Genomic DNA, 19,179 nt, shown 5'->3' with positions numbered 1-19,179 from the left:
GAAAATTTTGAATGAGCTTTGTTTAAATGACTACTTACTCTACAATTGACTGAACAGATCACAAACTAAGAATTTAAAAATAGTCTTGCAGAGCAACACAATCACAGTGATGGAATCCAGTTGAATGTACGAAGTTTCAAAAATCCTAGCAAACTACTACAGCTCTGGAAGTAAACTACAAATTGTGAAGAAAACCAGCACTTCCTAAAAACTGTCACAGGCGTTTCTAATGTCGTATATTTACTTAAAACCATGAGCCTTACTGTAAGTCATCGTTTTATGCAGTTTAACAACAACAGCCGAATACTGCCAGAAGCATGGCAGACACCACTGCTGTAAGCTGTTTTTTTTTTTTCTCCCACTGACATTCAAAGAACAATCTCCTCTATCTGAAGGATCTGTCCTATCAGCACACTAATAGGAACCATTTTTTAACTTGCACCAGATATGCAGGCAAGAAGCTCTGGAATATATGTAGTTTCCTGAGGGGAATCAGTCCTTACGGCTGGCCCTTCCTAGCATTTGCTTCACAGACTACTGCTCTGCTTACTTTCTGCTTCATGTGATCTTAGACAAAGAAAATATCTCAGCTGGTATAAACTGTTACACGGTGAGCATCATTTCTGCAAACTTCCTACTGGCTGAACATCAGCACGAGTTGAACAGCACATTCGTAGAAGCAGCAAGTTTGGCACATGCGCACGGGGATGCGTGGGAGGGTGGTAGCTACTTGCCATATGTTAATTCAGGCCAACAGCTTTCACTCATTTCTCCAGGTACACGGACATTCAACCATCCTCAGAACAAAACGGAAACTACCACACAGAGGTCCAGGAGCTGCAGTACTGGCTGAGACAGCAACCGTGTGATAAAACTGCAAGCTGCACCAGTCCCGACTAGACCAATTCTCACCTCAAGGCAGTTCTTCAAGACAAGAGGTAAAATAAGCCTCAGGGCCCCCGTCCTGTGCCTTCAGGTAGCTCTAACTATGATGCGAACATCTGCATACAGGCTGCTAATGCTTTCACATTGGTAAAACAAAACAGAATATGAAACAAAACCAAACAACTATCAAACGTGTAGCTGCAGTCATTACTTATATTCTGTATGCTAGGAATCTATTAAAGAATATTTAAATATATTAACAAATATTTTAAATATATCTTTATGATTTAAAATGATCTGATGGATATTGTTATATCAAGGAAGGAAAATACTGGACTTTTATTTAGAATGCATTTTAAGATACAATTTTAGATTACTTCTCTTATTTTATCCTATAATACCTTGCAATAAAATATTATAAAGAATACATCCATTTGTCTTCTGTGCTAATGCTGAGTACAGAAAATTGTCTCCTGGAGAGCAGGAGACTATCATTGAAATCCTCTCAGTATTTTTGTGACCAGAAAAAGAAATTGTTTATGAGTTGTCCATGAACACAGTATGACTATAAAATCCGTAAATATGAGAGCAACAGATTCTTCTGGAATCTGTATGCATTTAGAAATGCAACAACAACAAGAAGAGGAATTCAGTTCCTTAATTCATGAGTTACTGATCTAGTATGTTTTCTGAACCTACATCCAGTGAATATTGGTGCTGCAATGGGCTGCCTACTCTTACATGTAGCATGCTCATCTATGAAATGAATCATTTCAGATTCAGGCCTCCAGCATTCAGTAATACAAAAAAAAGTATTTTCTCATCACAAAACCCTATCTTGTTGAGCAGCTCATAGCACGTTGTGCCATACACTGCTTGGTATCACAGAACCTATTTGATATAGTGCCAATAGGCCATGCCAGATACTCTTAAATCTTACAGAATGAAAGCATGTATTGGAAACCCTATGCTGCTCTATGTACATACAGCTGACACTGCCACCTTTTCTGTAGTAGCTTGTTCTAGGCTAATTAAAAGTCACAGGTCTCTGAAGTCTATATGCGTCCTGGGAGTATCTTTGTCCAGGTCTGTCTCATAAACTATGTGCCATTTCTCTGCATTTCTTTTGGAGAAGTGTCACTAGATGCAACATTCCATTCTTTCCATCATCCAAATTTCCATCTAAGTTTAATTATTTGCATTAAACCCCATATAATATCACATTACTCAAGATGAAAGTGACTTGTCAGCATCAGGTTGATTCTGTGTGTCAGTCTGACACTGAACCCCAAGGATTCTTCAGGTGAAAGGAAGGAAAACATACAGGGTTGTGTTCTCAGCTGCTCTTTCATGGGAATATACATAGTTTTAAATGACTGTGTATATATAACTCTTCCTATAAAATAAAAACAAAGTCCAAAAACAAATCAGAAGGACATAATGGTTTTGGATTTCAGGAGCTTCTACATCTGTGCATCTATCGTCTTTCCTACATCAGTTTAAATCAAAGCTGGCATGTAAAATGGTTCAGAAGTGTGCTGCAACATGCCCTGCAAGTTTGTTATATCAAAGTGTTCTCCCTCCTTTCAGCAGTTCCTGTTGTCCTACTACAAATACTGCTTTGTCAACTCTGTAATGACAGTCACTTGGGACAAAGAAGAGATACATCCATAGACTACTCAAACGCACCACTCTGATGGCAGTGAAAGGAGCTGGCCAGGCTGTAAAATTGGGATGAAAAAGGATGTAGAAAACTTGCTACATATTTTAGCTGAAAGATGGCATTTTGACTAGCACAATCCCCCTGATACACCACAGATGAGGCTTCTCTACAGAGATAGAAAAAATGGCGGGGGGAAGGACACTATCAAGTGATTTATCAACCCCATTTGCTCTGACATACAAGTTGCTCTGGGAGATCTCCAATCCAAATATAGCCACAATAAACTCCAGGTTAACTTTTGAAAACAAGCAGGAATATCATACAAGGTGATATGTTTGCAAGCTACAATAACTTTTTTTTTTTCCAATTTCTTACATAACATAAAATCAATCTACAAAATTGCACTTTACTGAATGACTGACTATAAGTAGAATTGCAATGTTTGCAAAGATCCGAGGTGTTTAGTGAAAAATACAATTATATTCAGTCAAACTCAACAATGTGAAGATTTATCCCACATCAAAAAGAACACAGCTCTACCATGGGTACTTCTTTTGTTTTCCTTGGTGTTACTGAGTTGACATTTTTGCAATGCTTCACATCATCAAGTTAGCTTTTATATATCCTTAAAAAGCAAATGTTATCTGCCATTTACAGACAAAGAAACAGAAACTAAGTAGTTATGTAATTGCAAGTCTTGGATTTGTAAACTGGGTTGCCTGGCTTAGAGCACCAACTTTAATTCAAAAACTACAGTAAGAAAGTATTTTCTTACTGCATCTTTCACAATCGGTTTCTGACTTCATCAAGATGAGTGAGATATCAGAAGATAAGCAACAAAAGCAAATTTTTAACAATATGCTAATCTCATCCTATTATGGATTTATATTTTAGAACTGACCTTTGGGCCTCTATTCTAAAGGTAGTTCTTGTAACAACGTGCTAAGATGACATTATCATATGTGCTAAGACAAGATCTTGTTTATATTTACATATATATATATATAAGACACAAAATATTTTTCCTGTAAGTTTGTCAAATCACCCTATGGTATTTGATAAATATTAGACACTAAGTACAGCATAGTGTTGCTTTCTGTATTTCTAAATCATTTTAAATGACAACTGATTCATAAGGTACCCACTTCTCTGTTGTGCAAGCCCTTTCAAAACCACAAAGGAAGTTTATTATGCAGAATGAATTCCTTGGTTCACTCCAAGGACTTAAAGCAGACTTCCATCTACTTAACACCTTGGATGAGTTTGGCCCATTGTGCATTAAATGAAGCCAACTTTGGATATCGATTTCTTACTACAGCCATAGGATTATTTAACATGTAATTGAAAAATCATCAGTATTTTTAATAAGGAGTGTGTTTTCTTTGCTCAATTGCTCAGTTAAGTATTTATACATTTATATTTTTGATCCAGAAAAAAATGATTTCTTAGTCATTACTTTATCTATCCCAACTGAATACTCTAGCTGTAATGTACATGTATATTTGCCTTTCATTATTCTTCTGAGATTGACTGTTGCAAAAATTGTAATTTTTCAAGCAGCCTCCCATCATGGTAACTTTTCCCTTTTTTTCTTTCAAAATATACTGAGGTTAAATCTCAACTTTTCATTGCTTTGCTCTCATGAGGAAAAGAAATAAGATTCTATTATGTCTTCTTGATCAGCATCGATGAATGAGGGGAAAATAGAGAGAGGGAAGGATTTGTGCTAGAAGTTTATGCAAAATTTGAGACTTGAATATAGCACAAGTAGCACTTCAACACTTCAGACTCCTTCAGTGCTGAGACCCCTGGAGAGTTGAGTTTAAATCACTAAATTTATTTCAGGAAAGGGGAGAACACTCTGGAGAAAACTCTGTCGACTCCAGCAAAATTAATAAACTGGTTGCTGCTGATGTGAACTACATTTCCTAGCAAAAGTTTGACAAATTTCTAATTCCCTCTTAGATAGCTTGTGAATACTGCACTTGTTGCTCCTTTTTAACAATTATTTAATACTATAGCACAACAGAGATGATCAAAATTGCTAAGTTTCACTCATCTAGCATTTTCAGTGCCAGTTGCAAGTGATAAAGGAAAATTATGACCTACCTCAATGGTAGGTCTGTTAAAAAGGGCAGCCTATTCTTTCTCTATTAAAAAAGTTAATGTTACTAGAAAATGTACTAGTTAACGTACTAGAAAACAAGTTTAATCCCCATTAGATCATTTCAGTTCAAAGAAATCAGAAGTAATAATTTGAAAACAACATGAAATTAAAAAAAAACACATAACATTACACATTTTTTTTATTCGAGACAGAAGCCATATATGGTGTTGTATATGCTACAAATCAGAACAGAATTAGTTAAATTTGTCATCTAACTCCATTAATTTAGTATAATTATACCCTAACCTTGGTGGCACACACTTTTCAGTTTTTCTTCTCCCCCTTCTTAAATACTTTTACTGCTTTTCATTTCCATATGCTTAGGATGCCAGCTGTTTTACAGTGTTCATTGCACTGCTGTGATGGTTGGTGATAGATGGTACAGTTCTGAGCAGTTCCCTGTACTTCGGGTCTAGGGGAAAACCTTCAGTCTTCAAAAAGAAAAAAGATTATGTTCCAGAATTGAACGCAGTTCATAACATGTTTACATGGCTTAAGAAATACAGCAAGGTGTTAACCATTTGACCTTAAGTATATTTTACAATCTCTATAATAAAACTTGCTATGAAATATCTGAATTACACTAAACAAAACAATAAAACATAAATTAGAACAGAGACCATTTGCTTTTTATAACATACCATGAAAACTGGTGTTTAGCATTTCAGAAATACAAGTCAAAAGGGGCATCTTGAATCAGTACCCTGAAAACTCCATGTTTACCTTGTCAGCACAGAGGCCCTTTTATTATTATACAATAAGGTTTTATTCCTTGTAACTATTTAATTACAGAGCACAGATACCACCCAGCTGTATTTTTCTCTTACAACAGGGCTCTAAGCAAGCCTGTAACTGTATTACAAACTTACTATGCTTCCCCTTATCCTGGACCTAGTAGAACCTTTCCATTCAGTATGAAAGGTCTTCCATTAAGGGAAACTCTTGATGTCCTAAAAGCTCTATGCCGAAGTAGGAAAATACCTGCAGCAGATAAAGAAGAGGGAGGGAGGGAGGGAGGGAGGAAAGATCGTGTTATGTTAAGAAGTATTCTAAAATACTGTGTAGATATGTGTACTGCGCACACCAACTATGATCACATCACAGCTACAATCATCTGAAAAATAAAACCAGGCCTCTGCACTTGTTAGTCCAGTCCTCTGGCAGCTCTGTTGATAGGTAACTGTGCATTTCTGTTCACAGAGTGTGACAGTATATCTGTGTGTCACATCCATCATTCGAAAACTCCTACTACAATACATGCAGGCTTCACACGCAGATTTGTGGAATGTGATTGGTAAAGCTGCCTATTGCCTACCAATTCTTAGTTTGTCCTAGCTGGCTTATTGTCCATTTGTTTTTTCTGACCTGAAAGGTTTCTTGTTTATTGTACACTAAACTTGATGAAGTGCAGCGGAGTACTTCAAACAAGTATTTATCACTTTCAGTATGTACATTAATTTGGCACAGAAAAAAATCCATGTTAATTTTAGATCTAACTCTCAAGCAAAACTGCTGCCTTCAGCACATTTCGGACTGACTTTAGCCTTCTTTTTTTTTTTTTTTTTTTTTTGCTCTGCATGTTAAATTCATGGGAACCTGTTAGTGAACCACGAACTAACAGAAACTCCTCTGAAATGCAAGCCTGTGGGAAGAGACCTGTTTCTACGAATTCAAGGAGCTGATATGGTTGACACTGCGTGGTTGAACCTGCTAGGCTGAAGTTATATGGTTAAAATTTCAACTGTATGAGCTGAAAAAGAATAATTAAGTTTGGATCTGAACTACTGCACCCAGAATCAAGAGACCTCAACTCATTCTTGTCTCATCATCAGTTTCTCTAATGACTGAGCAAAATTCGCTCCATTTTTGTGTATTACAGTCTCCTACCAACGTAGCAGACACGTCCAGCCTGTATCTTCCACTCTTTGCCTGGTAAGTTCACATGATAAACTTTTTAAGATTGGACCTGAATCCTGATTTAAGTTTGGATCAACTCTACAGGTCAAAATCACCCGGTCATCACAATGATCACAAACTTTTATTTTGGGTAAACACAGAAATTTGATTAAAGCAAATGTTTTTTTCATTCTGTTTGATACATTACATCACCATCCACAACACCCACCAAAAATCGTGACCATCTTTGCAATTAGCCAGCAAAATCCTTTCCTTAAACTTTTTGTTCCCTGAAGACAGTGGTCCCCTCAGGAACACCGCAAGAGCTTTAACAAAGGCTTGGAAGCAAGATGAAGCTGTATAGCAGTAAAGAAAGAAAGAAGGGAAAAGAAAAAAAGAAGAAAGAAAACAAGAAAAAAGAAAAAATATGAAAAAAGATCCAAAGAATCCCACATTAGTTATTCTCAGAGCTCCAGGGAAATTAAACAAGGCTAGGAGAAAAGCATAACCTGACTCCTTTACATACATAGCTCAAATTTACAGCATTAGCAACTGAAGCTCAGGACAAGAAAATTGAGCATTGGTCTGTAAATTCATTCTAATGACATCACTGCCAGGATTATTCTTTTGGGGATAGCTCACGTAGGGGGTTGGGAAGAGACGGCAGGGGATTGAGGAAGGGAGATTTGATTATGTTTGAGCTATTTCGATTTGAGGATGCTCTTCACTAACAATACAGAAAGCATCTTATCTGAGAAGGGATTTCGCTCAGCTGCTTTAAAAATCCTCCATACATACTGAAAGTCAGCACATTCCCTGCAGGATCAATTGGCTTGACAAACTCTCGACATCCTCTGTACCATCTTAAAAAATGTATTTCCATATAAAAACTTTCTCCAGGCAAAAATATGACATGCAAGGGTTTGTCCCGGGGCAATTAAAAAATAACTTTTTATAAGTAAATTTAGTGCTCGTAAAAAGTTGCTGCATTGACAACACTCAGTACCAAAGGGTTCTCTTTAATCCAACAAGCTGCAGCAGGGTGAATGTCTCTCTTCTGCCACTGTTCTTTATCTCACAGTAGGCTGAATTAGATCTACAGATGGGGGTGAGAGTGAGTTTAGCTCTTTAAGCTCATTCCTCAATAAAACTTACTTTTAAACATACATGCAGTCTGACTTGAAAGATAAACAAAAACCAAAACCCAAAGCAACAACAACAACCTCATCCAAAAACTTGAAGTGCTTAAAAGACTTTTTAAATTTTAAGCAGCCAAGCATTGTTCTGTGCTGAAACGGCTAGGAATACTGCCAGTTACACTGCCAATTAAATTCAACAAAAGCTCTGAATGGAGCTCTTTGGTGAACAGAACTCTTCAGTGCACAGGTGGAAAACTGGTAAGAAAACGACACCTCTTTCTTAAGTTTCTTGTATTCCCGGCACTAAAACATTAAGTTCATCTAAAACACTGTATGACAGTAATCAATGTCCAAGCTGTTCCATTATAAAATGATTAATATTTTTAGACTTTTGGTATAAGATCCTTACTTTTTGCACTGCATTTATTACTCTTTTTACTGTTTTTGCATGCAACATATGTATATAATTATCCCTAGACAGAGGTGATACCCACAAAAAAAGTGGTGATACCCACAAAAAAAAAAGACCCCCAAAAATGTCATTTAAGAAAATAAAAGCCTTCCATTCTAGAGTTCTGTGACTATAGCTGTCATCCTTCCAAGACTGATGATACTTTTCAGAATACAGGAAATTTAGCAACTAAATTATAAAATAGGTCAGATTGGTTGAAATGCAACCTTTCGCAGAAGGGAAGGATTGCCAGAGTCTCCCTTGCAGCTCTGGGTTGCATCACCTGCTGGTGTAGCTGACCGCTGCTGAATAGCAGACTGGCTTACTTCTCCACAGCAGGTAACTCTGCTACACTCACCCACATCAAGTAATCCAGAGCTGCCTTAGCACATCAATAATGGAACTGCTACTTTAACACTAGGCATCTAATTAGGGTCCCTAGTTTAAACATTCCTACATTTAGAGCATAGTTACATGCAGATAGAAAGCACGTATGTTAATGTATAATAGTGTAAGATTCACTTTCTGTTCTGTATCTGTTATTGAGAAAATATAAGTTGACATCTATTGTGCATACTTATCACAACCAACCTAGCATTAACTATTCCTTCTTGTCTGCTATATGATTTGGCACTGACTAGTAAAATAGGTGGGTTTTTTTTGGAACTGCTTTCAAAGAGGACTTCACAGTTGAGGCAATCCAAGGTTTTGTGGGGCCTCCACACACTCCCTTCTGCAATCAAAACCACCGTGAACTTCAACATGACCAAACAGGGATGGAATATTGAACTTTGAGCTGCTGGGTAACAGCTACGTAATTTAGCACACGCCTTAAGCTCACCAACACGGTTTATCATATTCACTTTTGAGATGCCTGTAACAAACACTTCCAGGTGAATGTCTCTAGTCGTTAATGTGTGTAATAAACTGAACAAAAAATTGTCAGCTGAGCTCCACTAAAATGAACAAATACTTTCTCATGCTCATTATAGTTATATCGAGTTTACTGCACACATTAAAAAATGATGAGATGCTTCCAAGCGGCTCTTGCCTTCTACACTTTTAAAAAGGAGAGCTTGCTATCTAAGAAATGGCTTCTTAAGAGACAGGACTATGGATCTGCCTCATCATAATGCAGAAAACTGAACTGATTTAGTTCAGCATTCTCTTGTAATCTAAATATTTATGCTCTTCCTCATACTTCCACAAAGATGTGAACCCAGTGTTCCAACAACTCTTTAAGAGCTGGCTATTTTTTTTCTCCGAATTGCATACATTAAAGAATGAGAAACCAAGGAAACTACTGCCTATGTCGCATCACATAAAAATAGCATTTTACTCTGACATCAATAGCACTGCATAAATGCAACTAAGAGTAGCACCTGAATCAAAAGATAAGGACACAGTAGAAATAAGTGAACAAAGAAAAAAAAGGTAATTTGAGGGAATTCTGAAAGAGTCCCCTAATGACTAGTTGAAAAAATGGGAGAAATTCTCTAAGCAGCTTCTGTGATGTTTCCATAAAGGAATTCAATGCTTAGGTCTCACCTTTTACTTGTTTGCAGAGGAAACATGTATTTGCATATGTGGTTAAATATGTACGTGTCAATATATGTATTTTCCCATAGTGATGGGTGATTTTGCCACTATGTCTAAGGCAAGGATTTTGAATGTATCCTTGAGCCAAGCATTCAATCTCTGCTCCCCATCTGTGTTACTGGGATAATATTGCCTCCCAGTGATTCTACGGGTAGGGATAAATAGGATTAAGTTTGAAAGGTGTTAATACATCCCAGAAAGCTCATATAAATATTCTGATTTATTCCTAACATCACCACAGCACAATATTCATTTATTGGACTGATACTCACTGATAGCACTGGCTACTTGGTTTAAATTAGTAATTGCTCTTCACTGGCTTTTTCATTTTAAACTCAAACTCCTGGCAAATATGATGAAAAAATGATGATGTAGCAAAGTGAAACCCAGGAAATAAAATCTTCCAAACATACAGAGATTTAAATTTACCTATTTCCTTACCTCTTCCTAACCTGAATTGCCTTGCTCAGAAGGGGTCAGACAAGGAGTCTGTTAACGTGTGGAAACAGCCTCTTTTGGATGCACTGAAAAGAAGCAGTATTCATTACTAAAAATCATACAGGAGTTGTATAAATATTTACTGAGCTGAAAGAACAAGTTGGCCGATGTTTTCCACAAATCAGTGGAAAGGAGTCTCTAATTAATGAAACCAACGCTGTAGGGTTTTAATAGGCACTTAAGACCAGTTCTGGAAGCTAAACGCAAATGCCACAGTTCAAAGACTAGAGTCTATTAAGGCCTAGTGCACTCTTGCTCTCGGCTGACTGCTTGCAAACTGTGAAGAGGATTAAGGTGGATGGGATCACTGCCAACTTCAGGCTGTTAAATGACTGCATTACAAAAAAAAGCTCCATAACTTACTGTTGAATATTTTTTCCACAAAACTCTCAGCCACTGGAAAGATAAACAGGGAGGCAGAAAGGTTAAATTTTTTTTTTTTGGAAGTAAAAGTGCATTTACTGCACTGACAACAGCAGGATCATAACTACCTGACTCACCGAATATCAATAATAACAGGGAAAAAAAGCAGTAATTAATGGCCACGTCTACATGCATTTCATTAAGTGCAAACAGCTGTCATAAATATCTTAATTTAAAGAGCTGCTGGACAGGGAATTACAGCACTCTGAAAAGCTTCTTCCTTCTGCTGCTTCACAGAACTGGAACATATCAAGGCTTTAAATTTTTAAGTATGGCTTTCATGTTCTTTACTGCACAAGAAAAAAAATATCTGAAAGATCAGCTTGTTAAGAGATTCTCTCCTAGCAGTCTCCTACTTTTGTTTCTGTCTGGAATGCTTTCATACACTGAAAGGAAATGTGTCTGCTTATTAAGGTTTTAAATATGTATATATATTTGTTGTTTAAATATTACGGTAACTTTACCTCATTTAGGTGGACAATTCCTCATTATATCCAGAATATATACAAGTAGTCTTGTTAAAATCTCACATTTCATGTTAAATTGGGTAGACTTTTCCCCATTTTTTTTCCCCCGGTTTTTCTTAGGGGTCGCAACGTTATCATAATTTAATGTTCAGACAGTTTGAAAGTAAGTCATAAATACAGACCACTTCCCATACCCAGGGCGTAACCAGAGCAAATTTAGGGAAGGAGAGCAACTGTGTAATTATATCAACACAAGATATACCAAAGGAATCAAAGAACATATCATTCATGCCAAAACCTTCTCTCTAAAAGACCAGTCCATTGCTGCCTGCTTAGTATACCCATTTTCAAGATTAACAGATCCTAGGATGACTGCCCTGTCTATTAAGAAAAGTCGCTGTATTTACCACACCATATTTGAACATGTGGGGTTTTTTATTGCCTTCTCTTGCCAGTAAAGAATGACTAATAGCTGTAATTTGTAATTTCCCACCTTTTGTGGTTTCTGTTTCAAGCAGCGTTCCTTATCTTTTGAGAGTTTCAATTTGGGGAAAATTGTCTTATATACAATATTTTCTCCCATTTCCTGTCAAGTTAACACCTGCTGGGTCCTAGCTAATGTTGTAGGTGACAAGCACACACTGACTGAGACACTTTGTTTTGATAATATTGCAACAGCACAGGTGTCAGAAACATTATCTGTTGGTCAAGCAAAGCATGCTAGAGTCGAACCTTTTGACTGACTTTCAACTTCTGCAACTAAACCGTGAAAACAGGTAGCAACAGGAAACACCACTTATCCCTGAGATGGGCTTTTCTTTTCAAAAACAAAAGCTCCACAGAGTCCCTGACTAAAGGAAGACTTAGTAATCATTTTAGGGCTTGGCATACATTAAAACCTCTCTTTTAGATACACAAGCAGCAGCTGACTTAGGCCTGTCAAGATCCTGTTCCCCACTTGCTTTCCAAGCTGCAACTTAGTTCACCTGCTACATAACCACTGGAAAACAGGCAGTGGCCGTACAGGTCAGAAGGAAACTCTGGGCCTATCCTGTTAGCTTCACATCCTTTACAGAAACAGCTGAAGAGATGGCAAAGGGAAGGGCCTATGAAATGCTCAGCTTTTAAGTTAGCCTTAGAAGATGAACAACTACGTATGCGTTCCCCAGCAATACTCCTCAATGCTCCAGAAGCTCCACTACTTGTCATTTGTTTAACACAAAAATCTCCAAGCAGAGCTCATGACCAACATTTAGGTTATACCCACATATTAGGAAATAAATTAAAAGTGCATAACTTTAGGCATATAGTCCTATTACCATTGCATTTTCACAACACTCGCACCCAAGTCCAGAAGGTGTAATTGTCTCTATTGTAAAACAAATGCAGACCAAAAATAAAAACAACCACTTTTAGAAATGGTTTAATTACTTTTCAGTGTGTGTACCTTCCAAAAGAACAGAAAAAGCCCAATTCATTCCTGACCCAGAGTCTGGCAAGACGTCTCCTCAGGCACAGCATACAGGCTCAGAATACAGGGCAGCAAGGCCAAACCAACTTGCAGAGGTACCTTGTCAGGCAGTTCAGGTGGGTTTCTCACACCCGTATTTCCAAGTGAGCTCCCCAGCCTTCCACATTATCACACTCCTGCTCAAGTCCTGACTCAGTTATCGCATTTGCCCACCCCAAAAATTCAGCCATGGATAATGACTGGCTTGAAATTAGCCTCCCGCCCCTTTTCCAGGCAACATGGACACAATCCACATGGGAAACAAACCACAGTCAGCCTTGGCTAACAAAGACAGCACAGGCATAGTCTAGACCTAACCTTTATTTCTGTCAGGTTTTGGATAACAGCATGTATTTTCACTTGACACCATGAAAGCCTCTATCTATTCACAATCTTGTGAGAAAATAAACCTAGGGTTCTGGTTAACAGAATTAAACGTATCAAATCTACAATGCTGGGAATGTCCTGATTGTGCTAACACAAATGCAGAATTCAAGTAGTGCTTTTGTTTCTGTATTTCCCTTCTTCTTGTTCTTTTGCTGTAGGAGTTTTTTGTAAGTAGGAAAACGGAAATGGCAATTGCTTAGTCTGGAATCAAGGAGAGAATGCAGTGAAGCCAGGCAAGGGCATTTAAGTCCCAAGAAACACAAGCTGCAAGCTTTGCACACACAGCTGTTTCATTGCAAAGCGAGTTGACAATGTATTCCAAGAACAACACGTGGTTTGTTCCATTTTCTTTCAGTTTCAAAAACGTAAAACAAACTGACCAAACACACTACATCATTCTGGGAAAGAGCAAGGGAGAAGACAGGATGAGAAGTGGAACTAAACCTGAACTGTAGTGAAATTGCGGCCCATAACTACACAGTTCAACATCTCTCACCGTGAAGTGCTAATAGAGAGGTTTCACAGGCTACCAGTGCCAAGCTACTAATTTTCAGCACTCCACAGGTCTCTGCTGAGATGCATCACTGGAAAACTTCCCTGCTCTCCTCCGGTCTAGGCTTCCAGATTTGACAGCCTGAAAGACTGGTCTTTTCATTCTTCAACACTTCAAAAATGAGTATAGACACCCAGGGATGTTTTAAATGTGGCAACCAACAATTTATACCAAATGTGTGTTGTCATTCTTAAAGCAACAGGATAAAGTATTGTACTGGTGTGAAAGTTCTGGGCTACAGAAAAAGGCTGCTGTTTCTTTTTCCAAAAAACATATCAAGTATTGAAAGACAAAGTAACATGCAAGTATTCTCAGCCCAAAAGGTATCATTTTAACTTCTGATACTTCTTCTAAAACATAATCAGTATCTTCTGCCAAACAGGAAAATAACTGTGTAGCCTCTGCTATCTTTGACCAGGATTTCCTTCCTCAGATCTGTTCAGCACCAACACCATACAGCTTTTGTACGGATAACTGACAGCACTTTCTTGCCAGCTTTTTTTCTTCAGATGAACTCATATTAAGTCCTTCACGTTGGGAAAAAATAGGCTCTAAGATGCATTCTTACATCCAGCCCAGCCCCTAACTTACATCCTTGTTTTAGTTTTGATTAGTTGGAGCAAGCACTACACAAGATGGTAAAGCAATCAGACTTGATTTACTGTCACGTAACTGCTTTTTCACATTAAATCTTTTTGATTCTCACTTTTATGGATGAGGTAATTGTTGATTAATATTTGACACAAGCCAACACAGAGTAGAAAGCTCTCTCAAGTTCTAATTCACTAGTTCTTTATCAATGCTAATAAACCTGCTTTAATACCACCATATTAGCACCACTGTACAAAAATGCCATCTATGTGACTACTGAACTGAACCTGTTTGAGAAAACACCTGCAGCGAATGAACACAAGAGAAACCACCTCTACACAAAGAAAATGTCTTATTATCAGGGAGAATCTTAACACGATCTTATTTATAAAGGGAGTTGTAAATTACAATTTAGAACCCCATTTAGGATGCATTGAGAACTCACGTAATTCAGTTCACTTACTGGCAGAGCAGAAACCAATGACCTTCCCATTAAATATTAGAATGGTAATTATCCTAAAGGGAAAACTTAAAAGGTATTAAGCATTATGTTTTCAGCCTTGCAAAGAGCAGAAGAGATGCACATGGCGCTTTTGTTCAAATGACTGGATAGAGGAAGGAATATTGCCTGGTAACGCAGGAACCTTGCCTGCACTTTGCACTTGCCCAATTCAGCAAGGACAAGAAAATCACCAGGAGAAGCAAAATGAAAACAAGCAAATAGATGCACTTAATTTAATTAACAACCGGCCTGTATGTATTGAGGTGCCATCACAGATTAGTTTTATATAGTACACTGAATAATACTGATGTCACTGAAAGCAGTGACTTTCCATCTGCGGTCACTGAAATCGTAACGGAACAGCTGCATCAGCTCAGTGCTCACAAGCTGCTGGGGCCTGATGGGCTTCACCGCAGAACACTGAGGGGGTTAGCAGTCACTATAGCTGGACCCCTCAGCAATTTACGGAAGGTCATGGGAGCCTGGGGAGGCTCCTGTGACTGAAAGTTGGCCAACACTGTACCCATCTACAAAAAGGGCATGAGAGAAGACCCAAAGAACTACAGAGCCATTAGTCTAACCTCAGTCCCTGGAACAGCTACGGAGATTATCCTGGCGGATACTGGAAGGTGGTTAAAGAACAAAGCTTTTATCATAAAGCCTGTTTTCTAAAACAACATTTTATCAATGATCTGGAGTGGAAAGCATACTCAGCAAGTCTTCTGCCAATACTAAACTGCAAGGTACTATGGACTTCCCAGAGGGAACCGAGGCATTGTAAGGGATCTAGACAGCACTGGGCAATAGGCAACAGCATGAGGTTCAGCAAAGGAAAATGATGGGTTCTGCCCCTAGGACAAAGCAATGATCGATCCTTGTGCAGAACTGGGGATGAGAGGCTGGAGAGCAGCTCAGCACAAAGGGAGCTGAGGGTGCTGCTGACAGCAAGCTCAACATGAGAGCCGTGGGCCCTGTCAGCCAAGAGGGCAAACCACATATTAGGGTGCATTAAATACAGCACAGCCAGCTGGTTAAAAGAGGGGACTCACTATATTTAGCACTGGTGCGGCCTCACCTGGAATACTGCATGCAGTTCTGGGCTCCAAAGTATAAAAAGGATGCTAAGATCCTTGAAAGCATCCAGAGGACAGCAACAAAGCTGGCAAAAGGGCTGGAAGGCATGATGTGTGGGGAGAGGCTGAGGACCCCTGGGCTGCCTAGCCTGCAGAAGAGGAGGCTCAGGGCAACCTGGCTGCTCTCTGCAGTGCCCTGAGCAGGCAAACCAAAGAGGCAGGCACCGGGCTCTGCTCCCTGGAACCAGGGACAGCACCGAGCTGCACCAGGGGAGGCTCAGCCTGGGCACGAGGACACTTTTCTGTGCCGTGAGGTGGTAAGACACTGAACAGGCTTCCTAAAAGCAGCTGGTGCCCTGTGCCTGTCAGCACTCAAGGGGTGTTTGGACAGTGTCCCCATGAATACGCAGCAACTTTTGGTTAGCCCAGAGGTGCTCAGGCAGTGGGACTTGATCTTTGAAGTTCTCTTCCAACTGAACTATCCTATTACACATGAAAGGCGCCTCAAGAAGTCAATGTATCTTGTTAACAAGGTGCAAACAATATTCCTTCTAAACAATGAACTTAAAAAAAAAAAAGATTAGCACTAAGAGAAATGTACAAAATGGGCATGTTTGTTGAGGAAGAATTACAAATTATTGGTTCATTTGGAGCAGAAGTAGCAAGAAATAATCCTTTTTTCTTATGGGATCCAAAATGGACTGAAGTGCTAGGTCCTGCTGTCCTACTAAGGATTCCATGGAAATGACTAACTGAACAATATGGGAAAAAAAAATAGCCTATAGCTCTTACAGACAATCAAAAAAGGGAATAGTCTCAGAATCATATTACAGGACAGTTAGCAATGGTCTTTTATGTTAAACCTTAATGTTCATAGTTAGACCACTGAAGCAGCCTTGGAAATATAAAAAAATCAAATAGATCTCATGTTGCCAAGCTGCAAAATATACTCCAAAGAAGTTCTTTTTTCTTACTCTGCTCCTTCTCATGCAGATCAGTTCCTGACAGATCCTCAGAGGTTGCTTGAGGACATGCAAAAAGACACAATACATAAAAACTCCAGGGATATTAGAGTGTCCCTCTGTGGTTACAGGAGCTCTCTCAGAAAACAATTTCTTAGTGCTCGGTAAGCAAGAGGTTAATAGCCTATAAAAAACACCTCTAACAAAAATGTTATTTCAATTGTATTACATTTAGGAGCCCTGAGGGTCATGGGGTAGATAATCAAAAAGGACAAGGAGGAAATTAAAAAAGGGAAGAAGGCAATCAAAAAGGGCATTTAGAAGGACCCATAATCCTCCATAGGAAGAATACTAATTATACTACTGCATCATCTTATAATTAACCCTGATCTAAATTTTTTTTTTTTTAAGTTGTAATAACTTTCACATGTACAATGATTTGATTGCTAATTCTTGCCAGTCTTTTCTGAACAGCTATTTTAGTTTTGGTAGCTACCTTTTATGTAGCAGTTTAACTCTCATTTATAAAGAAGTAAGATAAAATATTCAGTTACTTGAATTATTTTGTCATCAGCCATTCTGATTATCGTCCTGGCTTCCTTTTATTCTGACAATGGTGGGTGGTACACCCACTCAGTTTTTTCCCCGCAGAGTCTCTTCTATTTAGGTGCGAAATTAATCTCTGGTACAAATTGGTGTGTTGTACCCATTTCAGCAAACTTGGCTATAGGTCTTTACAATGCCTTCCATCTGTATTTCATTTACTAAACGTGGAATATTTTCATAGGTAGCAAACTAAGTTCTCAACATATTTACCTTCCATGGCAGACCCCTCCTTGTGCTCATGACCATTCTTGGGCAACTGGGCACACATCATTATGACATTTCTGATGACTTACAAACAAGCCTGAGGTTTTACTGAGCTGCAGAAAATAAGCCTCAAACGGTGCTTTCCCTTGGATGAAGGCTAGTCATTTATGTGCAAAGCTAAAATTCCCAAGCTAGCTTGATATTTTGATACGTGCAAAGGTTTCACAAGAAAATCTGGAGCAAGAAGATCTAAGAAGTAGATGACTCTGGAACTGGTCTGGAGGAACAAAAAGATCCAGCAATAAGACTGTCTCAAGTCTGCCCACAAAAGAAGGCATCTACAGATGTCACTTATTTTTTCTCCCATCTTTTGGATTCCTTCTAGTCATTACACACACTATATAGATATAAAAGCAGACCTGCTCCCCTCTTAGATTCAGATGTATAAAGTAAGAACATGTATCATCAGAAATCACTGCTGAACAGATTTTCATAGTGCATATGAAGTTTTCCTCTTGTTTTCTTTAATTCCTTCATTATCAGTAAAATCTTGCTAATTAGTCCTTAACAGTCAATAGATTCTCACATAATTAACATCTGGAGAGCATTATTCCCAAAATCAGGCCCAATCAAAGGACGGTAGTCTGTAAGGCTTTACCTATACTCCAACTGAAAGAAGCATGTTTTTAAAATATTTTAACTATCACTTGAACACAGAAAGATAGGAAACAAGGATTTTGACTTCTGTTGTGGGAAAATACTGGCTGCACAGAGATCTGGAGACTATACTGTGATCAGCATGTACTCTCTGGAGAAACACATTTCTCCTCTGGAGAAAACAGAAAACACAAAAGGCAGTCTATGTGATTGACGCTAATTTCCTTCTGGCTAACCAAAAAAAGGTATTATTTTCAAAGCAAGAATTTAACCCTGGTTAAAAGGCCAAACTACTTTTTAAATAATAGACTTAAGTCCCACATCAAGAAACTTTGTCTAGGTGCGGTAACATTTTGTAAAGAGCCACTAGTAGCAAGATTTCTTGTATCAGTTATGACGTTTGACTAAGAGCTATTCTGCCTTCAAAGAAATTGGGCAAGAACTGAGCATCTCAAAGTGTGAGTAGGCTCTGAAAAACTCAGTCCTTTTTGATTCCTTTTGAAGCCCTGTCTTAACCTAACTGCACATTCTCAATCAATATTTAATAATACAAAATAGTATCACCCTGAGGCATTCAATATTCTCCTCTATTTTCAATGTGATAATATTTAACATAGCCACTGAATCATTTGAATTGATAGTTGCATTCCTCAGATAATACTAGTTAGATTTGAAGGCAGCTTAAGCTTCTAATGCAGTCTACACCAGCAGGTAGCTGAAACTGGGAGGTATAAAATGTGAGAGTAATTATTATTTAAGGCATCAATTTCTCTGTGTTATTCAGAAACACTGACTGCTGCTGTAGTGATTTTTTTCATATGAAATTACCACACTTGTCTGTGCTTTTTCTTTTTGCCAGTTATCTTACAAGGTAGTAATGCAGCAGTGAAACAAAGCACAGAATCATCTTATTAATGATCTGTCACTTCTAATGCCTTCTTCTTGT

The 19,179-nt window shown here is 38.3% G+C and overlaps 1 protein-coding gene and 2 long non-coding RNA genes across 7 annotated transcripts in view; 1 reads left to right on the top strand and 2 right to left on the bottom strand.

The window, feature by feature from the left end:
* The window catches only part of LOC137863093 (uncharacterized), a 508,128-nt gene that overhangs the window by 172,489 nt on the left and 316,460 nt on the right, over positions 1–19,179 (top strand). The gene's annotated exons all lie outside the window — the stretch shown is intronic.
* Positions 1–19,179, bottom strand: part of RORA (RAR related orphan receptor A) — a 409,489-nt gene that overhangs the window by 120,592 nt on the left and 269,718 nt on the right. The gene's annotated exons all lie outside the window — the stretch shown is intronic.
* The window catches only part of LOC137863092 (uncharacterized), a 29,671-nt gene continuing 15,328 nt past the window's right edge, over positions 4,837–19,179 (bottom strand). The window contains exons 2-4 of one of the 2 annotated variants that reach the window (XR_011100686.1): positions 10,242–10,324; positions 5,585–5,696; positions 4,837–5,146 (exon numbers count right to left, since the gene is read on the bottom strand). This is a non-coding gene — a long non-coding RNA (uncharacterized lncRNA). Of the gene's footprint in view, positions 5,697–10,241; positions 10,325–19,179 lie in introns of both variants that reach the window. The other variant, XR_011100685.1, reaches the window with a different exon arrangement.

Source organism: Anas acuta, chromosome 12 (genome assembly GCF_963932015.1).
Source record: "Anas acuta chromosome 12, bAnaAcu1.1, whole genome shotgun sequence".
Classification (NCBI taxonomy): domain Eukaryota; kingdom Metazoa; phylum Chordata; class Aves; order Anseriformes; family Anatidae; genus Anas; species Anas acuta.
This window is presented reverse-complemented; position numbering and strand designations above follow the sequence as displayed.